The sequence below is a fragment of the Phyllopteryx taeniolatus genome, chromosome 5 (assembly GCF_024500385.1).
Source record: "Phyllopteryx taeniolatus isolate TA_2022b chromosome 5, UOR_Ptae_1.2, whole genome shotgun sequence".
In the NCBI taxonomy this organism is placed as follows: domain Eukaryota; kingdom Metazoa; phylum Chordata; class Actinopteri; order Syngnathiformes; family Syngnathidae; genus Phyllopteryx; species Phyllopteryx taeniolatus.
In genome coordinates, this window is record NC_084506.1 from 30,268,805 (window position 1) to 30,282,430 (window position 13,626).

General features: G+C 41.1%; 1 protein-coding gene across 13 annotated transcripts in view; it reads left to right on the forward strand.

Annotated features, from left to right (window-relative positions):
- tjp1b (tight junction protein 1b) overlaps positions 1-13,626 on the forward strand; it is a 79,911-nt gene that overhangs the window by 36,771 nt on the left and 29,514 nt on the right. The gene's annotated exons all lie outside the window — the stretch shown is intronic.

A 13,626-nucleotide genomic window follows, 5' to 3' on the forward strand; every position in this document is an offset into this window, starting at 1 on the left:
TAGCTGCTACCACAAAATGTCGGCCAGAAAAAGGGGCTTGATATGACCAACGTAAAGAAGACGGGGGCAAGCGTTTAGGATGCGTCGTTGTTAGTGATGCGGAGAGGGTGATAACTAAGTTGAGGCGGTGAGTCAGAAATATGACGCTGAGCTTGAAAGCGTAAGGGCGAAGGTCGAGCGGGTGCTCGCGTTGTTTTGGTGGTCGTACAGTCGCGCTCGCGAGGGTCTTCGGGCATTGCTAGCGAGCAGTTTGCTAACATTAGCCCGTTAGCCGCACTCTACTGATGACACGCTCGTCGCTCTGCCAGTTCCGTTACTTGTTCAGGCAGCTGCCGTACTGTGCGAACGTTGTGTCTGCATCGTCAGTGTTTGGTGACGCTCGTACTGCAAAGCATCCCACGTTGTCATGTTGTGTTCTGAACCAAACGACACCAGCCGTCAACCTGTTGAATATTGGCAATCATCATTACAGGTTAGCCCTTTGGAAAGTCTGTCCAAACTTGTGATTTTTACTCAATAACTTCTTCAGTCAGTGTTACTTATTCAGGAAATATTAGCCATTATCAACTAACTATGACGTATTTCAATTAACACACTTCAGTATTGTCACGTGAGACTCCTTTTGCTTTTTGTTAAAGCTGTGCTTAGTTTATTGAAAGTAACACAATGACAGTGGACTTGTTTTATCGCGGGTTCCTGACCCACCCTCAATAGGTGAAAGTTTGTTCTTTATATTCTCTCTGCTCTGTCCTAACAAGGATCATAGTTTGGGGGCTATGTCTGCCTCTTATTCTAATTATCTCTATCCCTTCCAGTAGAGCTCAGTGGTATCCGGTGTGTTGCCCTCCCAAAATAACAACAATAATGTCGATAGATGGTAGCAAAGCACTACTTTTATATGAACCAAGCACCTCAACTTACTTAAACAGATTTTATTGGCACCAAGATGACAGCAAAGTTATACTTTTATTGCTTTGACGACCTGAGCACAAAAACAGCTAATGGGTGAGTTTTATATCACATTACAGGATAGGTTCCTGATTTAAACAATAAAAAATACACTAGGTGACTAGGTGAATTTGCGAATGCCAAACCGCAAATATGTGGAGGTTCAGTGTATACTCTTAAAAGCCCATGAAAAACAATAGCTTAAAAAGCTGCGATACAGCGGGGGCGCGAGCAATGAACCTTAATATTGTCGGGCAACACTAGTCAAATAATTCAACAGCACGAGTCTCACAACTCACGGAGTCTACTTTTTAAAGGCAACAAATATGCTGTTGAATGTGTTCAGTATTAAAGTTGTGCCCCATCTTTATTTCTAAACACAATTCCATGTGATGTATACAAACAGATGAAGCATGAATCTTCTACAGCCTAAAGTAAAATATTTTCATTCCTGCTTTTATCCCTGGGTGTAAGTTTAATTGCTGCTGCTGAAAGAGCTTATTTGATGACATCTGACTTTAACTAACGAGATGTAGATCTATACAATTTAGTGGACGAAGCAAAATGCAAATTGTCCATCCACCAATGAAACAATTGTGACGCTGACGTGAAGACACGGACAACTCTTGCTACTTATACCTACAGGCTCCTTTGGGGGTCTACAAGTAAACCAGAGCATCTAGAAACAGCCCATGGCTTGGGAAGAGCGTACAAACTGTTTTAATTCAATTCACAGTTGACTTGGAACTAATTCAACGTGTGCATGGGACGCATCTAGCAAAATATAGAGACGATGGCTACGTTCACACTGCAAGTCAATTCCATTTTTTAATTTATTTTTTAATTTTTTTGCCCAATGTGAAGTGTATCTGATTTAAAAATAAATCCGAATTGGGCACCATGCACTGCAGTGTGAACGTAGCCAAATTGTATCCCAAAAGCAAAAGTACACACAAATTCAACAAAACAGCGCCAAGTGTGCTTTGATGAGACGGCCATTACACCGGCTGGAGCAGCGTCGCTGGCGTGGGGAAGGATCGAAACTGTCTGAAATGTCGATGCCTCCGATACCAGATCGACCGATCCTCAAAAACAAACAAGGGACTGTATTTGCAGTATCATATCACAAAGGAAAGCAGTGGTATCGGTCATTAGCAGACGCACAGAAGGAGCGCTTTTTCACTGGATTCTTGTACCCTTCCAAAAGTTGGTCCGACATAACAGAAGATGTTAGCATGTCGGGTATACCTCGCAGGAACTAAGTTTAGCCAACATAAAATGACTGGCCCAGGGATGGGACTGAGTTGTTTGACTTTTAAGATTCCACAGTGCATTACAATTGTGGTTACAGTAATACAGAAGTTTGCCTGTGACTCAAGTTGCTTAGAAATCATCAGTTAAAACACGAGGGGTTATCAAACAGAATATCTCTGGAAATCTCATTAACTCTCCTATCAACACAAACCTTCTGAGTGATACACAATCTAGCTTTCATTCTGAGTTATTTTCGCTGGCAGTGTTTTCCTCATCCCACATACTGTGACAGAGACGAGACGGGGTGCAGGTCAGCAGCTCCGCTTATCAGCACATTCCTTCCCTCCAGGCCTCTGTGTGGCCTGCTGATAACTTCCATTGGGCATGATTGAGTGCTGGAGCTGATTTCCTGCTCTGTAGCTCTGGTCAGGATCAACAGCTGCAGCTGTGGGTTGGGTGATGTTCTAAATGTTATCAAGAAAAAAATCGCAGGCTGTAGTTGTATTTGTATTCAGTTGAGCGCTGTCAAAGGTTTAACCTCTGGTAAATTCGTGGAGCAAACAGTTAACAATTGCCAAACTGAAAAGAAACTGTTTTCTAGCTGGCTTTGCAAGTCATTCAAATGTCTAAATGTATTTTGGTATTTCCACTGCTTTATACAAAATCAAATCCACTGTTACCTAAATCCCTGTATGATATAAATGGAGAATTTTCCAAAATCTGAAGCCTTAGATTTTCTCTCTCCTTTCTTGCACATCCTTAAAAACATCAAGACTGAAGACGTTCAGAAATTTGTGACCGGGAATGTCTCCTCCAATGTGGTAGATGCTCATAAATCCCATCCATGGGATCCTCCTGATCCTTAACGTTTAGCAAAATTTAAGTTCAACATACCGTGACCCTCGTGAGGATAAGCGGTGTAGAAAATGTATGGATGGTTGGATTTGAAAGAAGTAACCTTTTGTTTACTTTTGACTAAACTAAAAACTGTCGAAGCCTTTTCTTTTGATGTTTCCATTGATATTGCATGTGCTCCTCGATATGGTTGGCCAATGCTATAGCTTCTAGCTGGCGACATCCGGGACGTGTGAGCTGTGCTGACGTCCGTTAGCAAAGCTTTTATTATTTCCCAATTGTGGCCTGGTCTTTTTGTTGTCACTGTTTGAGGACAGAGCTGGATTTGCATCGTTTCTAGCGTGGATTTCCATTGCCATCTCCCTGAACTACTGTTAGTGGCTAAAGTAAAGGTACCAACCCTAAGTTACTGCTGAGTCGGGTTACATATGAGTATGGCGTATGGGGTAGTGTTGTTTTCCGACAGCTTATTTAGCAACATAGAGAGTGTTGAATATTACAAACACTTGTTTGATGAAGTGCAATGACAGTCCCTTCCAAAAGTATTGGAAAGGCAAGGTCAATGCCTTTGTTTTTGTTGTATACTGAAGACATTTGGGTTATAGATCAAAAGATGAATATGAATTCAGAATTCCAGCTTTTATTTCATGGTATTTACATGAAAACAGAAACAATGATTTGCAAATCCTTTTCAACCTGCATTCAATTGAATACACTACAAAGAAAAGATATGTTCAAACTGATGAGCGTTATTTATTTTTATTTTTTAAATTGAATTTGATGCCTGCAACACGTTACAAAAAAGTTGGGACGCGGCCAACAAAAGGCTGGGATAGTTGGGGAATGGCCAGAAACGCCTGTTTTGAACATTCAACAGGTGACCAGGGTGATTGGAAACAGGTGAGTGTTATTGTTGAGTATAAAAAGACCATCCCCAAAAGGTTCAGTTATTCACAAGTATGGGGTGAGGTTCACCACTTTGTGAGCAACTGTGTGAGCAAGTAGTCCAACAGTTTAGGAACAATCTTTCTCAACATACAGTTGCAAGGAATTTAGGGTTTTCGTCATCTATGGTCCATAATATCACGAAAGCTTCCCAAAAAGCTTCAACAGTTGGTGTTCTCAGTTGCTAATTGCTTATTGAGTGTTGTTTAAATGTATGTAACACTGTGGTAAACATGCCCCGTTGCCCAGCTTTTTTAAAAAAAAAATTATTTGTTGCAGGCATCAAATTCAAAATGAGTGATTTGAAAAGTTTATCATTTTGAACATTAAATATCTTGTCTTTGTAGTGTATTCAATTGAATATACTGTAGGTTGAAAATTACTTACAAAACAGGGTAGTATTCTGTTTTCATGTTTTGCACAATGTCCCAACTTGATTGGAATTGGGATTTGAATGTATATCAGGTAAATGAGCTGGTCTATAATAGCTGCTAACTTTTTTCTGTGGTCTGAGGTTGACTCGGTGGTTTGTCCTCATGGAGCTCTTGGGTCATGTCATGCACAGTGAAACATTGCATCATGAATGCCTGATACAGCATAGGCGTAATGTAAAGTCCCTTAATGTCATTCGTTCGCTGTGACACCTGTCTTCTCAATGGGACCGGGAGCACCAGCTGCATTATAAAGACGAAGATCACGTCAGCCTTCAATAAACCCTTCCAACATGTAGTGAGCTGTATTTTTCCTGCAAGTAGTGAGGGGGGAGGGGAAACTCCACTCTCACGTTTTTAAGCTTTAATTGCAATGAAATGCCCAAAGTCAGCTGAGAGAGGCTCCAACTTACCCGTGACCCTAGTCAGGATAAGCGTTATGGAAAATTGATGGATGTTCACACATTTCCCGTTAATGGTTAATATGAGCTCTGTATGAAATCCAGCACACTAATGGGAGAAGGGAGCAAAAGAATGTAGGTGGCTGAGAGAAAACAATGCTCGGACCCAACGTGGCAATTCAAGAGTTAAATCCGATACAGCAGTTTACACTGCGGCTGGATTTTCACTCGCACAGAGGAGTCCCATGCAAGAGTGGAACTGCAGATCCCACACAGATCGCTGCCAAGCCCCAGGGGATTTGCTACAATCCCATGAGCGTGAGTTGGAGGGAGGGATCCAGTTTGAAGAAGGATGTTCGGAGAGGATGTCTCTCCCCTCTGCATGTGAAGCAGAGCAAGAATTGGGATGTATCTCAATAAAGAATCATCTGAGATCATAATTAATGTCTCGTAGCAGAGAGACGGGAGTAAGGTGTGGGCTCATTGGTGTGATGCGTGTCGTCATACATTGACAACTTATATAATGCGTGACATGAACTGATGTAAGTTCCTCTGGTCTTAGTGTTGAACAATGCTTGTTCAAATAGTTTTGTTGACGCATCACATTCTTTACAGCCCTGATGTATCAGTTGTTAATCAGACCCTCTTTACCAAAACATTTTCCTCGACTACTGCTTAAAAGTAGACTTTTGCTTTTCATAAAAACAAATATGGAAAGAGTAATAAATAACATTAAGTTAATTATTAAGCTTTTTGAAGTTTGATCTGCTACATCAAACAGCTCACCAGTGATGGGACATTTTGTTTTTCTAGGAATATTGTATGTGATCATTTGAAGATGTAAACGGATTTATAGAATTAGTGTTGCATATTGAATTGTTTCCTACCTTGTTAAATTATTGTGAGAAATCGTTAACATGATCAGTGTCTTCGCATAGATGAATATCATTCGCAATTAATAATAACTTATTCATAGCTCATTTTACACTTGAGACTATGTGAATCCCGGGATGCACATTTCTGGAAACTATGACTCCCAGCCCTGGAACAATGAGTCCCTGTAACTTATCATCATGGTGTACAGATACAGTAATCCTCCGCTAGATGACTGGCGTTGTTTCGCGGTCCAGCTATATTTCAGATTTGTATTCCCATTATTTGTACAATATTTTTGTATCTATTGCTGTCTCAGTATATTTTATTTCAGTCTGCCACAATAGCAATTTTTTTTAGTGTGATATATTTTCCCCAAAACTATCACGATAAGCGATCGTATCTGTTTTTGTTTATGCCACTGTTATAATTATATTAAGAGCATTAAGTCAAGTACATGCTTTTTAAGAACAATTGACTGTGTTTTATACCTTCATTGGAGTCCAACTGTGTTTGATTTTACTGATTGGTCTATATAAGACCTTACAGCTCACAGTGCATGTCAGAGAAATTGAGAATCATGAGCTCAAAGGAACTGCCTGAAGAGGTCAGAGAAAGAATTGTGGCAAACCACAGATCTGGCTGGCTAAGGTTACAAAAAACTTTCTGCTGCACTTAAGGTTCCTAAGAGCACAGTGGCCTCCATAATCCTTAAATGGAAGACGTTTGGGACGACCAACTTCCGTGTGTGTGTGAAAATGTATTGAATCCAAAAAAAACTCCCAGTCCATTGAACGATAACCTGCCCTACTCTGCCTCTGATTGGCTAGCACCAAGACAGGATTCGTACTTTTGATTCGCTGTGTGTGGCTCCAACACACACACTCCCGCGCACATCTGTAGGGCGGGTCTTAAACCACTTCACAGAACACAGAATGAAAATGCTTCATGGGTCCGTGCTAATTTTTGTGTGACTTAGACGCGCACATCAAACGAGATTTATAGGTATCGTGGTGTGGAAATGTGTTTGCTCTCTTCCTGATTTCTTATTTGTTTTGCATGTTTGTCACACTTAAATGTTTACCATCATCAAACAAATTAAAATATTAGTCCGTTAACACAAATGCAGTTTTTATTATTAAGGGAGGGGGAAAAAAGCCAAACCTACTTGGCCCTGAAAAGTGATTTGTTTGAGATCTGATTAATCTACTTTAATAGACATATTTTTCTCATACTGGTACTTTGATTCAGGCTGCTTGATTCAGGTTGATGTGATAAAACGATATAAGTGACAAATAATGACGCTATAATTTATTAACGATTATGATTATGACTGTCCCACGGAAATGCTGTTGACAAAATTCTGAAAATATGAACAATTTTTGTACAAATTGTTCTAAAAGTGAATTTTTATAGGGTGGCAACTCTGTGATCCCCAAGACTTGGGAAAATACGACAAAAGTCAAACTTTTTGGAACGTGTGTGTCCCATTACATCTGACCACATTTCAGAAAAAGAACATCATACCAACAGTAAAATGTGGTGGTGGTAGTGTGATGGTCTGGGGCTGTTTTGCCGCTTCAGGGCCTGGAAGACTTGCTGTGATAAATGGAACCATGAATTCTGCTGTCTACCCAAAAATTCTGAAGAAGAATGTTTGGCCATGTGTTCGTGACCTCAAGCCGAAACGAACTTGGGTTCTGAAGCAGGACAATGATCCAAAACACACCAGCAAGTCCACCTCTGAATGACCGAAGAAAAACAAAATGAAGACTTTGGAGTGACCAAGTTAAAGTCTTGACCTGAATCCTATTGAGATGCTGCGTCATGAAATTAAAAAAGTGGTTCGTACTTGAAAACCCTTGTGTGGCTGAATTACAGCAATTCTGTAAAGATGAGTGGGCCACAATTCCTCCACAACGCTGGAAGAGACTCATTGCAAGTTATTTAAACGCTTGATTGCAGTTGTTGCTGCTAAGGGTGGCCCGACCAGTTATTAGGTTTAGGGGGCAATCATTTTTTCACACAGGGCCATGTAGGTTTGGATTTTTTGTCTCCCTTAATACTGCATTTTTATTTTATAAAATTTTTTTACTTGTCTTTACTAATATAAAAATTTGTTTGATGATGGGAAACATTTACCTGTGACAAATATGCAAAAAATAAGAAAACAGGAAGGGGCAAACACTTTTCACACCACTGTAATTTGAGCAAATGTGATAATTCAGGAGTGTGTCACAAAGTAGCAGACTGATGCATCAATCAGAATTAGCTCTCAGTTTCAAAAGGTTTGCTGACCCCTGTTCAAGTCTTTTCTTATTGCACCATTGTTGTTCTGTAACATTTAATTTAGCATTAGGCTCACTGATGTTCATTCGCTTCAGCTCATGCTGCACATTTCCTTTAAATTTACCTTTGTAACTAACCATCACAACAATAGTTATCTACTCCCAAAAGGGTTGAAATTGAATCAGGGTTTATCCTTTTCCCAAATCGTACAACTTCACAACACATCTATTCTGCTGCTCAGCGAACCACTCTTCTGCCTCAGTTGAAAGAGTTTGGTTTTCCACTGCCAAGACCTTTTTTTATTTTCTTTTTTTATTCATTTTAATTAAACTAGATAGAAAATGAGGCCTAACTCTTAGTGGCTAGTTAGGTATATAACATGGATGTCCAGACAGATTATAATTGTTATTAATGAAGAATAAATGTTGTAGAACATCTTTTTTCTGATGTCTGTACAGTGTGCTTGTTCTTCTGTGTGTTGCATATTGGCAATTTGCAAGGAAATGGCTAATCATGGAGTCGCTTATCATTCATTTTGGTCATAATGGAATATAACGGTACCTAGATGTTATTAATTAAAAGTTTTTTTTCTAAGATACTGTTAGCCCTTCCATTGAATTATTGTGAATTGATTCAACACAGGCCACTATGACCACTTATTTCCTGCCCATGCACTTTCCAATTTTCTCAAAAAGAAGAAAAACGATTCCTTGTTCCTCTGTTGTTGCTGCCTTGACATTTCCTTCTTGGTGTCACGTCATTTTTTTCCCCCCAAAAAGCAAATTTTTTGTGGCATCCGTAGCCTGCTGACGGGCACTGTTTAAACTGACGACACGGCGGCAAGCAGAGGGAAGCTATTTTACTAAAGAGCCACCATTTCGTCAGTGATCTGGAATTGGTTCTCATTTGGAGTGTCAGACAATGAGCAACAAACAGTCTGCTGCTGTATAAAGTCTGTTCAAACCAAAGCGAGTAACCCAGAAGGTAAAATACCCGCTAAGAAACATGAGCAGATTTATTTATTAATTAAAAAAAAAAAAAAATTATGTATGACAAAGGAGCCCGGTGGAAGACAAGCACTGAGTCGATGGTGTTGAACCTTGTCAAGGACGCTTGTTTATATGTTAGAAAAGCAGTCATTTATCCACACACTGGTCCACTTCAGTGGTGGAGCAGCAGTTGTAATAAACTACATACAGTCTGTACCATAGCGTAACTAAACCACATAACACACTTCATCTGGGTTTATTGTGATCAAGCCACAGTCATTTTCTTTTTGCCCCCACGACATCCAGTGTTGTGTCTTCACAATAAGAGCATCTGGAAGTTCACCAAACATTACAAGAACAAGAAGCGAAGTTGTCCACAGCTGAATAACCTAGGCTAGAAATATCTACCGCAAAGTACGCCATCAGAGAGGGTTTTTATTCTAGGGGTGACATTGATTATAACGTGTAATAGCGTAGGCCTAAAGCCTCATGTTGTAGACAGGCTTATTTTCTTTGCCAAAAAATGTTTATTAAGTAGGGCTCGGACTCTCCCTCTAAATCCAGATTGGTTGTTCGTGTTGGCAGTAACGAATGACTTCGAATTAGAATCGAATCGGTACTCCTTCTACTATTCCAAAATAAAGCGATTTCATAGTCCAAAAAATGAAATATGCAGTTAGATTTTTTTTTTAAACTACCTATTGAACTGGAAAGAGAGTACGCTGATGCTCTATGGCAGCCACTTCTCCATCCGTAAAAGTTCTTATTTTAAAATTGTTGCTTTCACCAGGATCCCTCGGCATACCGTCGCCAAAGGTAGAACCTGGGTTGGTTTTGTGCCCGTCTCGGTGAGGTAAATCCTTGCTGGCTGGGAACAGCTGCCTTCTTTCTAGCTAGCTAGTTAGCTGGCTGGCTAGCAAGCTAGCTTTCATCATCTGCCATGCTGTATTGGATCCTGCACAAGTTTCTCCCATTCATTCGGCCGCCGTGGCCGTCCCCCTCCAGCAATGGCTCCTTTTGGGCTTCGGTTGTGGCGCTGCCATGAGCACCCGTGCAGCTCCTCTGGCTCGGCTGTCAGAGTGCCTCCTTCCGCGGATATCGTCTCGTTGGAGGGATGCGCAAGAAACTATCAGGGCCCATCGAATCACAATTTGAGTCACCACTGATTCGTGCACAGCCTAGGCAATATACAGTACAAGGCATGTACCTTGGGCTATGGGCTATATGCTGGATTTGTTTTTTTCACATTTTCAGGGACAATGGTTAATTTTGTTTGGGAGCAGCACCTTTTTTAAACATTATGTTCAGTGACAGTTGTTGTTACATATTAATTCCAAATGGAAGTTTTTTTAAATTTACATTTTATTAAAATGTATTAAGGTTTTTGTTTGAAGGAACACTTTCTCTTAGTTTTGACAAATGTCATTGTCATTTGCTTCTTGTTTTTATTCAAGGGAAAAAAATTGTTGAAATTGGATTTATAGGGCGGGTGGAATTCTGGCATTTTATTTTAAGGCTATATCCCCCAGCCCTACTCTCCAGCAGTGCGTTCCATCTGTGTTGTGCCTGTTCCCAAGTTGCTTGTTCGTAATCCCCCAAGCATGGCCCGAGCATCTCCATCGAGCTGCCAGCATTGGCTCTGCCTTGTGGCATGAGGCTTGTGTTGGCACCAGTTGTTTGTGCTCAGGCAGAACAAAAACACATCAGTCAATGGGGCTACCTAACTCTCTGTAAAGGAGCGGTTTTCTGGAAAGAAACAGAATGGCCTGTATTGTCATGATTTAAAAAAATAAAAAATATTCCAATGCACATGTCTTTGGTGGAGGCTATGCAATTTAAAATGACAGCTATTAAGCGACAATGTAGTGTCTTGTGGTTGCCTTGGTGTTCATGTCTGTATCCACAGGTCTGAAATGGTGAGACTGATGTGATTAAATGATCAAATTTGCCTTTGCTACGTAGCATATGTATTTATGTATGGTCCTAGCAAGGGTAACAAAAGAGAGAATAAAATAAACAGTATGCTATTAAGAGAAAAACATTTTTGTTGGACAAACTGGTTACTGATATTCATTCCTGCCTCCCATATACGGAGGCATTTCGTGTTGAGCGCATTTGTGCATTTTGAATGGGTAGTGATAGTGGCAGTTAGTCTTCTCTGTCCAGAATTCATCAACTGCTGTGTGAAAAGAACAGTTGACGAGCAGAATGCACACAACTCTGCATCCATTCCCACAGCAAAACACTCTGCCTACTTTCCTGACTATCTCCAGCACACTACAATAATTATGTTTTAAATAGCCATGTAAATACCTCCCGGTATATTAAACCAGACTTGTAATGCTTAATTACAGAAGACATGTCTTAAGAGCGAAAGAGATAACCTTAGACTTTATTTAAATTATCCACCATCACCATAGTGCACAACAGACCAACATTATTTTGTTTTGGCTCATAATTGCATTTGAAGCCACCTGCACCAGCTAACGTAACCTTCAAAGGAACTGTAATGTAATTCAACGGTTTGTTTGTAAACTCCCCCTTGTTTACTTTTTTTTGGTTTAAAAGATAGAAAGGTATTTTGTAAATCCAACGGTGTCTTCCTGACAAACATGCAAATGTCGGGCCACTTAAAAACACCACAGTGGTCCCCGTGTGTTACCGGAGCAACAAGCGCTGCAGCAGGAAATCGCCAAACTGCATGCCTTCAAAGGGGATGGTGTGCGTCACAGGGAGAAAAGGAGGGATGGTGAAGGAAAAGCTAAGTACTTTAAATTTGTTTTCCCTGGATTTTGTGAGGCTTTTAGTCAATTTGGATCCTTTTGTGCTTTTACGACAAAATGTATATTTCCTGTTAAGCGGGAAAGGGCTACGGAAAATGAAGTATACATTGTCTGCCTTGACTGAGTACAGCTACAGTTTTTGACTTATTTGCATGGATGCTGCCATGGTGCTGTCCAGTTGGACATAACCATAAATTACAGTGCCTTGGAGAGTCCCAGTTTGAATTCTCCTGTCTTGTCTGCAGTCTTGTTCATATTCAGATGTCTTTTAACCCCCCGCTCAAGTGCTGCAGTGTATGTCTTTTACCCCCCGCTCAAGTGCTGCAGTGTATGTAGAAAGAAGGCTAGGGGGATGGGGTGGGGAGTGGTGATCTCATTCAAACTTGCTCGCACAGTTCTTGCCTGAGGAGTTAATGACTGCAGCTGCCAAGCCAAGGCGTGGGGCCCCTTGTGGCGAGTTGTGCATTTACATCTCATTTAGGATCTCATTAACCAAATCATTAGCTGCTTGCTATGTTAAATACAAGTAGACGTGATGGTGCTGTACACAGAAAAGTAATCTAAATATAGAGAAATATATGAATGAAGTATTCTCACCTATTAAGTTGACAGACAAGGTGTTAATTTACATACACAGCTTTTACTACCCGCCAAACTTGATGTTTTATAAGCAGCCATTAAACATCAAGTGGAGGTGAAATGATGGAGGAGCACAGATCAGTTCAAGCAGCAGAGAGGACAAGGTCGCCCTAACAGCTGAAGGAGTCGACATTCATCTCATCCTCTCAGAGGGTTGCTGTGACCAAGGCTGTGCGTTAATGTCATTGACTCTGTCAGTGTGGCCTCATTTGATCTTGCAAGGGGTTTTATTACAATACCAAGCAACACTGTAGATATGGCACCAAAGTGTATCCTGAAATCTGAAATCATGTTGGAGCAATAGTTTGTGAGGATGCTGTGTGGTGGGTAGTTAGGTCTGACTTCTTCTTTTCCTTTCGGCTTGTCCCTTTAGGGGTCACCACAGCGTGCCATCCTTTTCCATGTAAGCCTATCTCCTGCATCCTCTGCCCTCATGTCTTCCCTCACGACATCCATCAACCATCTCTTTGGTCTTCCTGTAGCTCTCTTGCCTGACAGCTCCATCCTCATCATCCTTCAACCAATATACTCACTATTTCTCCTCTGGACGTGTCCAAACAATGGAAGTCTGCTCTCTCTAACTTTGTCTCCAAAACATTGAACTTTGCCTGTCCCTGTGATGAGCTCATTTCTAATTTTATCCAACCTGGTCACTCCGAGAGCGAACCTCAACATCTTCATTTCCCCCACCTCCAGCTCTGCTTCCTGTTGTCTCTTCAGTGCCACTGTCTCTAATCCGTACATCACGGCTGGTCTCACTGCTGTTTTATAAACTTTGCCCTTCATCCTAGCAGAGACTCTTCTGTCACATAACACACCTGACCCCTTCCTCCACCCGTTCCAACCTGCTTGGACCAGTCCCTTCACTTCCTGACCACATTCACCATTGCTCTGGACGGTTGACCCCAAGCATTTAAAGTCCTCCACCCTCACTATCTCTTCTCCCTGTAGCCTCACTCTTCCCCCACCACCCCTCTCATTCATGCACATATATTCTGTCTTACTTAGAAAGATGGAGGCATGCACTGGAAAGCAGAGGAATAAAGATTAGCCTAACTGTTCCTCCACCTGCCTCCTATTTTCACTGCACGGTCCACGGGGATTCCAGTCTAACCTCATCTGTCAGCCTATCCATCACCACTGCAAACCGGAAGGGGCTCAGGGTTGATCCCTGATGCAGTCCTACCTCCACCTTAAATTCGTCTGTCACACCTACAGC